Genomic DNA, 15,848 nt, shown 5'->3' with positions numbered 1-15,848 from the left:
AAAATTAGGACTCAGCAAATGCAAATGGGAAACCACTCAGAGTCAGGGGCTTTCCCAACAGATAATGATCACCAATTAGCAGACACTAATCCTCTTTTGCATTAGCCTCCCAGCCTGAGGCCTGCCATCAGCAACAGAACAATACACATGCAAATCACTCCTGCCTTCTTAGGCTCACACAGTATATATATACCCAACTTTTTCCAGGCAAGCAATCTCTGAAGATGCCAGCCACAGATGCTGGTGAAACACCAGGAAGAAAATTTTGTGGAACATGGCCACATAGCCCAAAAAACCCACAAAAAAATAAAAATAGAGATTTGCCTGCTATTTTCCACTGAGGTTCACAACATAAGGTCAATTTTCATTTGCCTTATGTTAAAACACTGAGCATTTTGAAGTGCTAACTGGGAGATCCATGCCTCCATTGAGAGTAACAATTAGGGAACTATGGCGGATCCACCATTTGTGACACATGTCTTCAGTTGTTTCATAGAAACACACACTTTCCCTTCTAATGCTTAACACTTCAGTCAGCTAACTGGCATGAAGCATAGAATCATAGAATCATAGAATCATAGAGTTGGAAGAGACCACTAGGGCCATCCAGTCCAACCCCCCTGCCATGCAGGAAATCCAAATCAAAGCATCCCTGACAGATGGCCATCCAGCCTCTGTTTAAAGACCTCCAAGGAAGGAGACTCTATCACCTTCCAAGGAAGTGCATTCCATTGTCGAATAGCCCTAACTGTCAGGAAGTTCCTCCTAATGTTCAGGTGGAATCTCTTTTCCTGCAGCTTGCGTCCATTGTTCCGGGTCCTGTTCTCTGGAGCAGCAGAAAACAAGCTTGCTCCCTCTTCAATATGAATTGGCCTTCAGCAGAAACCTGAACCTGGAGTTCCCACACTGCAAAACTCTCACTCTAATCTGTCTGTCACATTGGCTGTTCAAGGGTTCACAGTTGTAGAAATTATCTCTATACACTTTAAGTCTCTCTTCCTTCTATGTAAGTAAGGAATGACTGGTTACAAATCAGGGAGCTATTCTTGCCCTATTACAAACTGTAGGTCACTAGATAGTTACAGCTGGAGGTTGCTTGCAGAGCCAAGAACAGGAGGACAGGCATCTGGAGATTACAGCTGAAAAGAGCTAATTTGTACTGTATATGGACTTTGGGCCAGTGGAAATTCATTATTATTGACACAGGACCCCAAATGTTTCTTAGTGATACTATTAAGACAAAAGCTTACACAACAACCTTGTGTCTCTTTCAAACGTTCCTGTTTAATATGTAACATGACTAACTTTGTACTGTATATAATAGTTGCTTGAATGTACCAGATTTGTATACAAATACTGTAGCCTACCCTCCATCACTTTACTTATATCCTGCCTTGCTCCCAGCCTGGAACTCAAGGTAGCTTGATACCATGATATCTATCTGAATAAAAGTTCTTCAGTTTTCTTTCTTTGAGAAGGGATCTAACAGTTTTGATAAAAGACAACTGTGTTTTGAAATACTATACTATACTATACTATATATACTATATATATACTATACTATTTAAGAGCTATGCCAAACTGAAAAATAGGTGATAGTTTACTATAGCTGAAATGGTATCCATACACACAAAAGAACTTGCTTCTGAGAAAACATGTATAAGATTAATAATAAACAATTTATTATATACTGTCTGGCTGGAACCCTAAATACACTTTACTAAAAATAAGGCCCCATGAACACAGAAAGGTTTACTCTGAAAAAACAACAACATGTATATGAGTGCAGCATTAAGAGTCTAATCCTATGTTTATTTCCTGGGAAGTTTATATAGGTTTATAATCCAGAGGCTAATTAACATGTTTACTAAAATTAAAATTCTGTAATGGCAAGTAAAGCCTTCCATATCTTCAAGACTGTTCTTTTCTTCGCCATGAAAAGCTGCAGCCATGACATGCTAGAATTGTTTTACTCATTTCTACCACACTAGTACAAATTCAAGATTTAAAACAGGCATTGTTGACTGTTTGAAACACCTCCAAAATCACTCTTCATCCAAAAAACAATAAAGGAGGAAACAAAAATATAGTATAAAAGAATAGTATATTCTGTAGTACTTACCTGTCCATAAATGTCCAGCTTGTTCATATACAGACTGCATTCTAAGAACAGACCACTGTACTGTTGTCCAGGCTGTAAATCATTCTCAAACCCAGCAAGGTCTATACTACTGGATAAGAGGCTGGCACACAAACACCTGAAAACTACAGAGACTCCAAAGTGGGAGGAGGATGACTATGATGTCATTTGGAGACAAACTCCATTCATAAAAATCAGTAAAAGCTGTTGGTTAGCACACCATCTGTTCTGACTCATTTTCTGCCTCAGCTCACTTCTTTGGGTATATATATATATATATATTGAGTTCTGATGACATCTTGTGGCCAATTGATGTTTTTCCAAATAGGTATTTCAACACAGTTTCTGTTTTGAGGATTGACATGAATCTGCAAGCTGACTCTTGCTGGTGGTAATTGACTTATAAACATGTTTATTCCATGATAAATCATTAACCATGCAGCACAGTCAAAATGTGATATATAACAGAACATCCCTAGTAATTATTTTTTACTGGTGAGAAATCAAACAGCTGAATTATGTCATTATCAAAATGGAATATAGTATAGAAGGTGCTTGATATCCAGATATCCACTCACATGATTGTATTACTCATGGCTTGAAAAGTGTGTGATGCTCAAGAATGTGTTCCTGCTCTCCATAGTTTTTCAACTATTATGGCTCTATAGCAGGGCTCTGGCAGTATTATGTCAAGGTAAATTCACTATAAAATAAATTGAAATACAAAAATAGAAACACAACCCTGAAGTCTGTAAGTGAAATTCAAGAATGAGGCTAAGGTGTTTATTTATTGGGCCACTCAAATACCTTTCAAAAGGTGAGCCTTCAATGATTAAATGAGCAAAAGATCTGGGGAGACAAATAGACCCAGAAAGTTGGCATCAAGCTAGAGAAATACCCACAAATTTACAAAAAATTAAAACAGCAAAGAAAATTACTTAAAAATGGAAACTCGATGGTATTTAACCCCAGTTAAAGTTAACAATATATATAAGTCTGGACAAAAAACTGCTGAATTTGTAAAAATGCTACTGGATCTTGGTTTCACATATGGTGGACAAGTCCAGATGCAAAAGAATATTAGAAGAATATTCCCAAAACAATATGTAAAAGCTTGAAAATAAAATTCCAAATGTTACTGGAAATTTACCTTCTAAATATGGTAAACAAGGTCTCTAATCCAAATGTAAGCAATAATTGGAGGCAACTGTTGTATATGCTCTCTATGGCAAGGATCTCATGCACACAAGTGTGGAAATAAAGTAACACCCCAGATATAGATACAAGGCTTATAAAGACACTTGATACCATAGAAATGGATAAACGTACACAAACATTAAATGGAAAATCTATAGATAAGGTAGAAAGAAGAATGGGAACCCCTGTTAAAATTTTGTAAAGAAAAATGGAAGTAAACAACCTAAAGGTAAAAGAAGGTACAAAAAGGTGACAGCTCTTCATAAATTTTTGTATTGCAAGCTGTAAATGGCGAATAATGGAGCTAGAAGCAACATTGTAATTTCAAAGATAATTTTTATTGTCAATTCGAAGGATTTCATGTCCAGCATCCATAGTTTTTTGTGGGTTTTTTTGGGCTATGTGGCCATGTTCTAGAAGAGTTTATTCCTGACGTTATCTGCTTTTGTGTTATTTTGATATGGCCTAAGGGCTAATCAATAAACATTGATTGATTGAACATGTAAGTTGTTTAACAACCGATTAAGTAATTGGTAAGTAGACTGTAAAATGCTTTTAATTGGAAAAAAAATAAAGTTAAAAAAGGTGAGCCTTCAAGTCCTCAAGGGTCTAATCTTGCAGAAATAATTCATCTTGACACTGCTTTGACTGCAATGGCTCAATACTATGGAATTATGGGATTTGTAGTTTTGTGAGATATTTAGCCTTCTCTGTCAGATAGTTCTGGTACCACAAAACTACAAATCTCAGGATTGCATAGCATGGAGCCACGGCAGTTAAAACAGTGTCAAAGAGCATTATTTCTGCGGTGCAAATAAAGCATAGGACTCTTCATCAGGTTGGGTGTGGGGAAGGAAGTACAAAAATCCCCACATCATCCTGGCTAGATGTTGAAGCCACAAGATCTGTACTTTGACTAAAGTCCCAAGATGGGTGCTAGTTTGAAGAGTCAGGTGAGATGTGCTGTTATCAGGTTTCATCTCAGGGGACTGGGATACAATTGGCTTGTTATAGTTTGATTTTTATAATAATGGAAAAGGTGAGAGCAACGTAAACAAGGGGGAGAGCAAAGAGACAGAGAAGGGAAAATAAAATAAAATAAAATAAAGGGCAGGACAAGACAAGAAACAAAATAGCAGGGTGCAGTATTTATACATTGACTTGTGTGATCCAGTTCTAGCTGTTCGATAGTAAACTGAGTTTATTCTCAAATGAATGTTCATAGCCTGCTTTATGAAGCATTTTAGAAGCATGCTGACAGCCACTGATACAACAGGTTATGTAACAATCACAACCCACCCTTTGAGAGGAAATAGTTCTTTGAGAGGAAAAAGTGTGATGTTGTGACAGAAATATGTAAGAATTTTTTCAAAAATGATACTGATCTGGGCAGCTGTGTTGATGAATCTTATTAGCATTAAAAGTGCATGCATGGATGCATTTATTATAGGAGGATTCTGCGGCTGTTATTTTTTTCTTCTTGATATTTACTGTATTATTGACATATGTATCAGTAATATTCAATCGTACTATTACACTTGTTGACAAAAATAATTTTTAAAGAAATATTGTTTAGAAATAAAAATACTATGCTCACATCTCTCTCGTAGTTCTGCTGATTTTTCATGGTTTGTCATGTTTATGGCTTTTTCTTCATTAAGCGTTTTTCTCATTTGCACAAATATCTGCATCCCCCCAATTGTTAATAATGGCTTTAGCCACAAGGGGTCAGATTTTTCTTTTATTTGACTAACTGCCTGGAGTTATGCTCTATGACAGGGGTAGGCAAATGTAGGACAAAATTTTCAAATGGAAGACACTTTTTAAAAAAAAATGGAGGACATGCGAAAAAATTTGCTGATTTTTAAAAAAATGTTAATATAAATGCATGTTTCTGAGGCTTCTATAGACAATTGCCCCCCAAAGGCCCCTGTGGCAATCGGCGGCAGGACCGGGCTGGGGCCGGTCCCAAGGCCTCGCCGGGCCGCATCCGGCCCACGGGCCGCAGGTTGCCTACCCCTGCTCTATGATCAGCATTCCCTTTTCGATAGTTTTGTTTCCTCAAACTTCACTATGGTCCAGTTCAACCCATTACCTATCCTAATTCATGGCTTAGGGCACAGGTTGGCAAAATGCAACCCTCAAGATGTTGCTGGACTGCAGCTGTCACCAACCCTAGCTAACATACCCAGTGGTGTAGAGTGCTGAGAGCTGCAGTCCACCAACAGTTGGAGGGCTTCACCCACTCCTAGTTTACGAAGCTGAGACTACAACAAGATACAGTCAACTTCAGGTTTAGATACTTTAGATACAATAGAAAAGATTTTAAAGAAACTTAAAATTACCTTTAAAAATATCAATTTGGCATGTTGTCTTGACTCAAGGAAAGGTGGTTGTATTGTAGTAACAAATGTTTAACAAATTAAGATCTAAAAATACATCTAATCCTGTCAAGAGCACTGCTGCTTGTTCTCTGTCAACTAAAGAAGATACAATGAGAAGTCGAAGGCTTTCATGGCCAGAACCATAGTTTTTTGTGGGGTTTTGGGCTATGGCCATGTTCTAGAAGAGTTTCTTCCTGACATTTCTCCAGCATCTGTGGCTGGCATCTTCTGGAATGGAAGAATACAGCAATGGAAGAGAGTGGGTATGTGTGTATACACACACACACACACACACACACACACACACACACACACACTATGTGACCCTGGGTAGGGAGGAGCGATTCCCATGTTAATCTGTGTATTGTTCTGTTGTTGATGGCAGGGCCTCAGAGTGGGAGGATATGCAAAGAGGATTAGTATCTGCTAATTGGTGATCATTGTCTACTGTGAAAGCCCCTGACCCTGGGTAGTTTCTTATTTGCATTTGCTGAGTCCAGATTTTACTATTTGGCAGGACTGGTAGCCAAACTTTGTTTACTTTAAGCGTTTCTTCTTTCCTGTTGAAGTTGTCCAAGTGGTTGGAATGCAAGTACATCTAAAGAGCTAGAGCAGAGCAGAGGAACTCTCCAATCATGAAGTCCTAAAGACTAGCATTGCTTGACAACCTACTGACATATTTTGCTCCATCTGGATCAGAGAGGGAGATAGGTTCCTAGACAGCAGATCGTAACATGTGTCAACTTCTAACTACCAATGCAGCACACGTTCCTATCAGATTTTCTTTTCCAGAAGAAACTTAGAATAGAGTACAGTTCACTTAGAACACTGTTGTGGAACATAGAGGGGTTTTTTTATGTTGTTGGACTTCTGCCTGGCAGTCAGCACAGCCAAGGGTGAGGAGCGATGGGAGATGCATTGCAATATCTGGAAAGACGGTACTTCCCATCTCTGAAAAGCCCACAGGCAGGACCAGGCTGTTGTCCCTCTGCAACTCATTAGCAACTTTGCAAATTCTCCTTGCACTGAGTATGGATTCTTTCTGGATAGATGTTCTGGAATGGAAAGCGGGGTGGGGCTTGACGGTGAACATGTAAGAGCTTAAAAAGACATAATGGAATGCAATAGTATCTTTAAGACAAACTGGGAAGAAGAACTTTCTAGGATACATTTTGGTGGACTCAGTCCACTTCATCAGATGCATCAGAAACATCTTCCCAGTTAGTGTTAAAGGTACTACTGGATTCCTTTCTGCTTTTTTTCATGTTAAAAGACATGGCTATCTCTTTGAATACTACTCCCTTGTAAGAACTTGCTCCTGTCTATTACAGAATTTTCAGATTACCTGACTAAACTGTATATGCAATGTTTCAATTAAAACAACTCATGTAATTAGTGAAACAACAGGAGTTTTGTGAGACCCTAAATACTAATAGTTATTACAGCATGAGCTTTGACAGACTATAGCCTTAGATGCACAAAATGTGAATTCCAGGTGCATACAGTATACAGCAACACATGCCATGCTTGGGGATGGGTCTGTAGACATAGGGTTGCCATAACTCCGGACCTCCAAAACGGGAAAAATGTAGGACAAAAATTTCAAATGTAGGACAAAGAAAATGAGTCCTACATTCAGAAATTTTGTCCTACATTTTCCCGCGGAGGGGAGCGGAGGCCAAGTGGCAAGGGAAAGCCTCCACTTAAGGAGGCTTTCCCTCCCCGCCTGGGCCCCGGGCCTTGCCGCGATCGGAGGCTGCGGAGGAAGGGCCAGGCTGCGGGCGATCGCCGGGGCCTCCCTTCCTTCCCCGGCCTCTGCAGAGGCCACGGAGGAAGGGCCAGGCCTTGGGCAATCGCCAAGGCCTCCCTTCCTTCTCTGGCCTCCGCAGAGGCTGAGGAGGAAGGCGCGAGGCTGCCGGTGATCGCCGGGGCCTCGCCTCTTTCCTGGCCTCCGCGGAGCCCAGGAAGGAGGGAGGAGGCTGCAGGGAGGTGGGGAGGTTGGCGCGGCTGTGCGCAGGAGGCGCCACCTCCCTGCAGCCTCCTCCGCCCCAGGCCTCGCTCCCCTCCTCTTCCTCTGCGCGGCCATGCGCGGTAGAGGAGGAGGGCAGCGAGGCCCCCCGGGTTGCTCCGCAACCCCGCTGCAACCGGGCTTTACCCAGTTTTTGGATGGCACCCGTGCCAGGAGCGGGCAGGTGCCGCCAAAACCTGGAAAAACCAGGTTGCAGCCGGGTTATGGCAACCCTATGTAGACAGTATGGTCAAAGAGAAATTAAATATAGAAAGTACTGACCATAAAAAATCTTTGTATTTGTTGACAAATGCCAAGTAATTCAAGAATGAGTAATATGGTATATAAATGCATGTGTAATTTAATTATAAGATTGGCTGGCAGAATGGGATTTATATGCCTAATGGCAATGGAGACTCTGATAGTGATTGAATTTGTCAGAATGTCTAAGAGTGAAAGGAAAATTATTATTTTTGTAAGAATAAAACTCCACACAGATGCTAACAACAGGAGTACCTTTTTGTGCAGTCAGCTGAAGACTGGAACTGCTCCCAGTAAACAAGGAAGTCGACATGAAGGGAATCTACATGCAAAGTAGCTGAATGAAGCATGCAATGGATGCAATGGAATGAGAAACAGGCTGAAGGACGTATCAAGGGAAGCTTCAAGAAAATTATAGAGAAGAGTGGGAGCTGAGGCAATTTAACATATTAACTTGATTTTGCTGAGCAATGCATTGATGCTTTAATTAATATCTGCTGTTATTGTAAGCCATGCAATGACAGTAAACAACCTAATGGGTGGAGCATTATACAGTGGTGCCTCGGGTTACGAAAGTAATTCGTTCCGCGGCCGCTTTCGTAACCCGAAAAGCCTTCGTAAGCCGAATTGCCATAGGCGCTAATGGGGAAAAGCCGCGATTCCGTGCGAAAAAGCCGAAAAAAGCACCAAAAGTTTTTTCGTAACCCGAAAAAACATTCGTAACCCGGAACAATGATTCCCTATGGGATTTTTTCGTATCCCGAAAATTTCGTAACCTGGGTATTTCGTATCCCGAGGTACCACTGTATATATTAAATAAATTCATATAACATGTTAAATACATTTCTAGTTACAATTCAGCTGATAATAAGTTGTTGTGACTATTATGGCAGCTATATCTTGAGCAATTGACATACAAGTCTGGAAACAATATAAGTTTAGAAACAATCTCTGCTGAACTCAGCATGATTTACATCTGACTAAACATGTACAAAATGGGCTACAGTTTGAATCTTTCTTCTCTGTAATTCTGAAACCTGAGATACTCCAAAAAACCAACACTTTTTTCCTGGGTGGCTTGTCGCTGTGATAGTGACACCTCTGCTTGGTGATGTTTTAATACACACAGACTTTGTTTCATGCATAACATTATTAAACATACTATATAAAGTTACCTTCAGACTATGTATATAAAGTGTATATGAAACATAAATGAATTTTGTGTTTAGACTTGGACTCCATCTCCAAGATACCCTGCTATGTACATATAATACAAATATAGGTACAGTGGTACCCCGGGATACGAATTGATCGCGTTACGAAATTTCCGGGATACGAAAAAGTTAGATTGGAAAAAACTGTTCCGGGATACGAAGGTTTTTTCGGGTTACGAAATTTTTTTCGGCGCGAAATTTAAACGCAAGCGCGGCTAGTGGCTTTCCAGCGCTAACGGAAAGCCTTTTCGGGTTGTGAAATGCATCGGGTTACGAACGGGGCGGCGGAACGAATTAATTTCGTAACCCGAGGTAGCACTGTATTCCATAATCCGCCAAAATTCAAAATCAAAAACATTTTTGGTCGCAAGCATTTTGGATAATGGACTCAACCTGTAAAAGGTGTAGAGTGCTTTTATGTTCTTTGCTACATCAAGGGTAAACCTGACCATCTCCCAGCGAAGTAAAAGGGTTCATGTGTCAGGAAATGGCCATTATGTTAAATTATTGAACAGTTTAGGGGGTTGTTTCCCCCTTGTATATGAACTCTCATTATCATTTTTGGAACAGATGCCATATTGTGCTACGATGGTCTTTGTCTAGCCTAAATCCAGTTGCCAATCCCAAGACAGACCCATTGAATCAACCAAACTGCCCACCATCCATTTAATTTTATGTGATATTTTCAATTAAAAAAAAGCAACTGGATCAACACACAATAATCGAAGCTGCAGAAGAGAGCTGTTGCAGTTGTGTCATTCAAGTCATTTCCAATTTATGGTGACCCTGAGGAAAATCCTGGCAAGCTTCTTCAGAGAGGGTTTTTTTTTTTGCCATTGCCATCCTCTGAGGCTGAGAGAGTGTGACTTGCCCAAGGTCACCCAGTGGGTTTACATGGCTGAACTAGAGTTTAAGTTCTAGTCTGTGGGTGTAAATTCACATTATGCTATATGTGCCTTGACTTCTGGGGCTGGGAAGAAGGATTCCAGTTCCTGCTTCACTTCAGGCAGCAACACTTCTTGGTAACTGAATAATGGAAATTTATTTGGGTTAACATTTATTGTTGTTGTGTGACAGTCATTTCTGATTTATGGAGACCCTGGGGTTTTCTTGGCAAGCTTCTTCAGAGGGAAGGTTGCCATTGCCATCCTCTGAGGCTGAGAGAGCGTGACTTGTCTAAGATCCCACGGCTGAGACGGCATTTGGACTCCTGTTCTCCAGACTCCTAGTCCAGTGCTCAAACAAAACAGCAGGAATACACTCTTCTAGAACATGGCACCACAGCCTGGAAAACCCACAGAAAACTATTCCTCTGAGTGTTTTGAGCTTTTGTTTTTAGTCGTGTCCTCCTTTTTTCTTTAATGTCCACCATTTTGAGCATTTTGAGTCTAAGCAGCAGGAATTGAAATTTCTTTTCAGTGTTTTGAGCTTTTATTTTGCCCTGTCCTCCTATTTCTTCAACACCCTCCATTCTGAGCATAAGAATAACGAGTTGACATTTCTCTGTGCTTTGAATTTGTATGCCCTCCCTTTTCCTTCAATGTCCTCCATTTTGAGCATGTGCAAGCAGCACGGATAGACGTTTCATACGTTTCGAGCTTTTATTTTGCCCTGTCCTCATCCTGCATTTATTTATTTATTTATTTGCTCCCTCTGGAGCCTAAGAAGCACACATTGACACTTGAGTGTTTGGAGCATTTTATTTAGGCATGTCCTCCACTTTCCCCTTCGACGTCTTCCTTCCTTTCTTTTTTAAATTTTATTCTTTGGGGGAGACTGACTGAGGTGGGTTCACACATGTCAAGAGGGGTGTGTTTTGAACGTTTCACTGGGGCCTCCATTTTGAGTGGGCCTTGTCGTCGTCGTCGTCTTCCTTTGCTGAGGTAGGTGAGCTGTGAGGAGGAGGAGGCGCACCACCTTTGGCCACTTTCACAGGCGGCGGTTTGGCTAAGACTCAGACGGACATCTACGGCGCGAGGGGCTTCTGCGCATGCGTCTCCCCTGGGGCTGGGGCCACAACCGCCTCCTCCTTCTCTGTCTCTGTGAGTCAGGGACGCCGCCAGAACGTCGTCGTCGAGTTCGCCTCATCCGTCCTCCCGCGCGCGCCCCCGTCGTCGAGCTCCACCCAATCCCGCGGGGGCTCTCTCTCTCTCTTTCGCGCGCGCGCGCGCACTCGCACGCGGCGGAGGAGCGGGGACGCGCGCTCCTTGGCAAGGCGCGTCCCCGCGAGCGATCTGTCTATCTCGGGAGCGAGCCAGAGAGTCTCGACTCGAGCCGGCTCCAGGCTGCTGCAGGGGGTGAGTCTTTGGGGGGCATCGGAGGCGGAAGTAAGGAGGAGGAGAGGGATTGACAGGCCCAGGCGGGGAGAGAGGGTGCTTGTGGAGGGCGACCCTGCCTCCACACTGGGGAAGATCACCAAACATGCTTTTTTGGCACCGCTTTTAACTCCTCTTCTTCTTTTTATTTCTGGCTCAAGGCTGCTATGGGATTCTGGGAGCTGGAGTTTGTTGTGGGGCCCAGAGCCTTGAGGGGAACCTTGGACCAGTCACACTCTCTCAGCCTCAGAGGAAGGAGCAGGCAGACAACCACCATCACCAGCCCCTGCGAAGAAACCTTGCCAGAGGGGGATACTTTTGTCCCTGGGTTTTCATGGCCAGGTTTCCTTACAGAAGGGGCTTCTTTTTAAATTTTAAAAGGAAAACTCTCCATATATATATATATATATATGTATACACACACGCACACATATATCCCTATATGATTGGACCATTCCCTGGAGAGCCAGTTATTTTTTAATTTTTTATTAATATTAAAAAAAATAACATAGTTTACAAGATAATAAAGAGAAAGATAATATACAGAAAGATGATATGCCTTCCCAAGTGAAGCGGCTGCTTTTATTATTTTTATTTATATTAAAAAAAATAACAACACAGTTTAGAAGCTACAGGAAGATGATACACAGGAAGATGATATACATTCCCTGGAGAGGCAGTTATGGCAACAAGGCATAGACAACAAGTGGCCCCAGCCTCAGGATGGGAGCCTTCCCTTGTGAGGCTTAGCCTTGGGTTGTCTTGGCAAGACTTCATCACAGAGGACTTTGCCTTTGCTTTCCTTTGAGGCTGAGAGAGAGAGAGAGAGAGAGACTGACTTATATTCTTTCTTTCTCCCAGGAAGGGGCCTCAAGGCAGCTTACCAGATAAAAACATCACCCCCCAAAAAATACACAGTGAAAAATTTAAAAGCAATTAAAACAACCCAATTAAAACACTGTACACTTTGACATAAAAATATGCAAGAGTTAAAAAGGTTTCCATGGCTGACTGGAGATTTGAACCCTGGTCTCCTGAGTCCCCTGGCACTAGGTCTCCCAGCACTAAATGTGAACTGCGATTTGAACTGGGACACACACACACAGATACAGTTGGCCCTCCTTATCCACAGTTTAAGTATAAATTCCAAATAGCAAACCTTGATTTTGCCATTTGATAGAGCATCCACAGGTGTTGTTATCTGTGGGGATCCTGGAACCAAACCCCAGGGGATAACAAGGACCCACTCTATGTATATATTTTTAAAAATCCCTATATGATTCATGAGAAAGTTGCACAATAAGACTCAGAGCAGATTTGTGCTGAATGTAAGCAAGTGAAAAGCTCATGTTGGACCATCGTTTATGGTGAGTGAGCATAGTGGGAACTGAAATCATGGGATCTCCCTTTTCCTGACTCCTGCTTCTCCCAAGGAAAAATTTCCATCATGAGACTGCCATCACTGGCTCTCCAAGGAATGACCCAAGCTCTAGTAGGAGAGTTTTCCTGTATGGAAATTCACCAGTTTAAACAATTATTAATTTCCTCTGAAAATGCCAGCCACAGATGCTGGCGAAACTTCAGGAAAAAACCTCTTCTAGAACAAGGCCACATAGTCCAAAAAACTCCCCCAAAAACTATAGTTATCAATCTGTTTAGTACAGGTTGAGTCTCCTTTATACAAAATGTTTTTGACCAGAAAGTGTTGGGGATCCCCCCCCCCAGATTTTGAAGTATTTGCATATACATAATGAGCTATTTTGGAGATGAGACTCACGTCTAAACATGAAATTTATTTCTGTTTTCTACCCACGTTGTGCACCCAAAGGTGAATTTATACATAATACTTTAAAGAACTTTGTGCATGAAACAAAGTTTATGCACAGTGAACCATCAGAAAGCAAAGGTGTCGCTAGCTCAGCTGTCCATGAAAAACAGTTTGGGTTTTGGAATACTGTACAGTATTTCAGATTTTTGTAATTTAAGATAAAGGAGACTAGATCTATAGAATAAGAAACAAGATTCCTATTTGGCAAATGAGCCTCTTAGGTCCCCCTCCCCCCTTTACTACCTTCCCTAGTAACTTCTGTGAATCGCAGCTCTTCCTTTATGGACACACTTGTGTCATTTATCACCACAAGGATTATCCTGTTGATATGTTTACATTATTCTACAGTGGGCTCTTGTGTTTTTCCTAGCTCTCTCAAAAGCAGAAATTCAAAATATTTTTATGACTGCGACTACATTTGTGTGCTGGCTAAAGCTTTTGCTACTGAAATTTTGCTGTCACACAGCTATTAGGGGCACAGGCTCCACTCCCCCAGCAATGTGACATAACCTCAGTTCAGACAGAGGTTAATAGCCCAAACTCACTCAGTACCAACATAGCTCTTTATTTCATGCATTTATTTAGTTCAGTTTTTGCATATTTAGTCAGTCCTATTTAGTTCAACGGTGGCTCCTTCCAGGTAAATCTGTATAGGGCTCCATCTTTTATAAAACCATGTACTGTATTCTCTCAAGATATTTCTTTTAAAAATCACCTTATGGTCTCTAAACTTGTGGATTCCTCTGCATGCTCTTCAGTATTTGTCTCTACAACAGGGAAAGTGTATGTTGGAGCAGGGCAGCAGGGCTTGAGCGGAGTTGGGCTATAAGGGAACGAAAGATAGGTAATTTCTGATCTTCCCTTGAATTGTGGAGCCTTGCAAATACTAGCTGCCCAATATATTTTCAAGCACATCTCTAAAATTCTCATTCCAGGACATAGGAAACCCACCTATACAATGTGGTCTGTTGGAAAATCCACCCCCACAAATGCCACTGCCTGCACATTGCTCTTTCTGCCCGTGGCTGGCAAGTGGAAGTGGACAATTTCACATAGTGGGCGCCTTTTGGCCAAGTGTCTTCTGGCTGCTGTTTACAGCCTAACATTTATAAACACAGAGATCTGCGTATTAAAACATAATGCATTTTTCCCATCTTCATCTTAGTTCTGGCGAATATGTTTTAAAAGTTAACTTGTCCTTTTGAATGTCAAAATAACAAGTTTTATGGCTTTTTAAAAAATACCTTGCTAAATGGTTTGGTCGCCCTTTCTGCAGACTTCACATAAAGGTCTCTTCCAAATGTTATTAACTGACAGAAGCTCTGCTTAGTTAAAAATTAAGGAGGCAGCAGCTTGTGTGTGTAGTTGTTGTTGTTATGTGCCTTCAATTCTGACTCTTATGATTTTTGGTAAGATTTCTTCAGAGAAGGTTGCAGTTGTCATCCTTTTAAGTTGACAGAATGTAACTTGCCCAAGGGATCCCAGTGGGTTTCCCTGGTTGTGCAGGATTTGAACCTTGATCTCCTGGAATCTTAGTTCACCCAAACACACTGGCTCCACAAACACACACACACAACACAAATATGTTGCAGAACAGATTGTAGTGCCACATTGCCATGCCATTATTATGATCATAAACTATATTTTTCTCTTCAGTGCAATTGTATTCCTGTCAGTAGACAGAAGTTTTTCTTGAGTCAAAGGAGCAGCCACAAACTATGATGTAAAACTGGGTTGAGGTGAGATTTGGTAAACATGGTTAAGTATGTAATTATACAAACTGAACCTGCGAGTACATTCAGGATCAGGCTGCAGTAAAGTTTCTCTGCTTTCTCTCTCTCACAGATAACAAATGTGCTGGCTGTGGACAAGTGACATTGTAATGCAACACATCTGCCCATCTTTGAATGGGCCAAAAACATAAATTCTACAGGCAGGACTTAGTTCTGTAAACTAAAAAGTATATGTTTGGAATATTGACAAACCTTCATGTAACTGACTGATTAGCATAGCAGTAGTATGTCTAACCTTGCTTGAGAAAGAGATGGTGGTTGTTGTGTGTTGAGTTTACCCCCACTTATGGTGACCCTAAGGCAAACTTATCATGGAGTTTTTTTGGAAAGATTTGTTCAGAGCAGGGTTTGCCTTTGCCTTCCTCTGAGGTTGACAGAGAGTGACCTGCCCAAGGTTTTCATGGCTAAGGTCCAAACCACATTGCAGAAACAATCCAGTTTGAGACTGCTTTAACTTCCCTGGCTCAGTGCTAGTTAATTCTGGGAATTGAAGAATTATTGTGGCACCCGAGATCTCTGACAGAGAAAGCTAAATGCCTCACAAAACCAGAGTTCCCGGATTCCCTACCATTGAGCCAGGCAGTTAAAGCAATCACAAACTGGATTATTTCTGCAGTGTGCTTGGGACCTGAGTGGGGATTTGAACCCTGGTTTCCAGAGTCACAGTCCAGCACTAAAACAACCATACCATGCTGGCTCTCTGAAGAG

The 15,848-nt window shown here is 41.5% G+C and overlaps 2 protein-coding genes across 4 annotated transcripts in view; one reads left to right on the top strand and one right to left on the bottom strand.

The window, feature by feature from the left end:
* Nucleotides 1-2,338, bottom strand: part of LOC121921001 (semaphorin-3D-like) — a 74,609-nt gene extending 72,271 nt beyond the window's left edge. For both annotated transcript variants that reach the window (XM_042448408.1, XM_042448410.1), the window contains exon 1: nt 2,123-2,338. The gene's annotated coding sequence lies outside the window, so the exon portion shown is untranslated. The remainder of the gene's footprint in view (nt 1-2,122) is intronic.
* Nucleotides 2,339-11,368: 9,030 nt separating this feature from the next.
* Nucleotides 11,369-15,848, top strand: part of TEX264 (testis expressed 264, ER-phagy receptor) — a 229,785-nt gene continuing 225,305 nt past the window's right edge. The window contains exon 1 of one of the 2 annotated variants that reach the window (XM_042450265.1): nt 11,369-11,501. The gene's annotated coding sequence lies outside the window, so the exon portion shown is untranslated. Of the gene's footprint in view, nt 11,502-15,021; nt 15,087-15,848 lie in introns of those variants that run through there. The other variant, XM_042450264.1, reaches the window with a different exon arrangement.

This window comes from Sceloporus undulatus, chromosome 2 (genome assembly GCF_019175285.1).
Source record: "Sceloporus undulatus isolate JIND9_A2432 ecotype Alabama chromosome 2, SceUnd_v1.1, whole genome shotgun sequence".
Classification (NCBI taxonomy): Eukaryota; Metazoa; Chordata; class Lepidosauria; order Squamata; family Phrynosomatidae; genus Sceloporus; species Sceloporus undulatus.
This window is presented reverse-complemented; position numbering and strand designations above follow the sequence as displayed.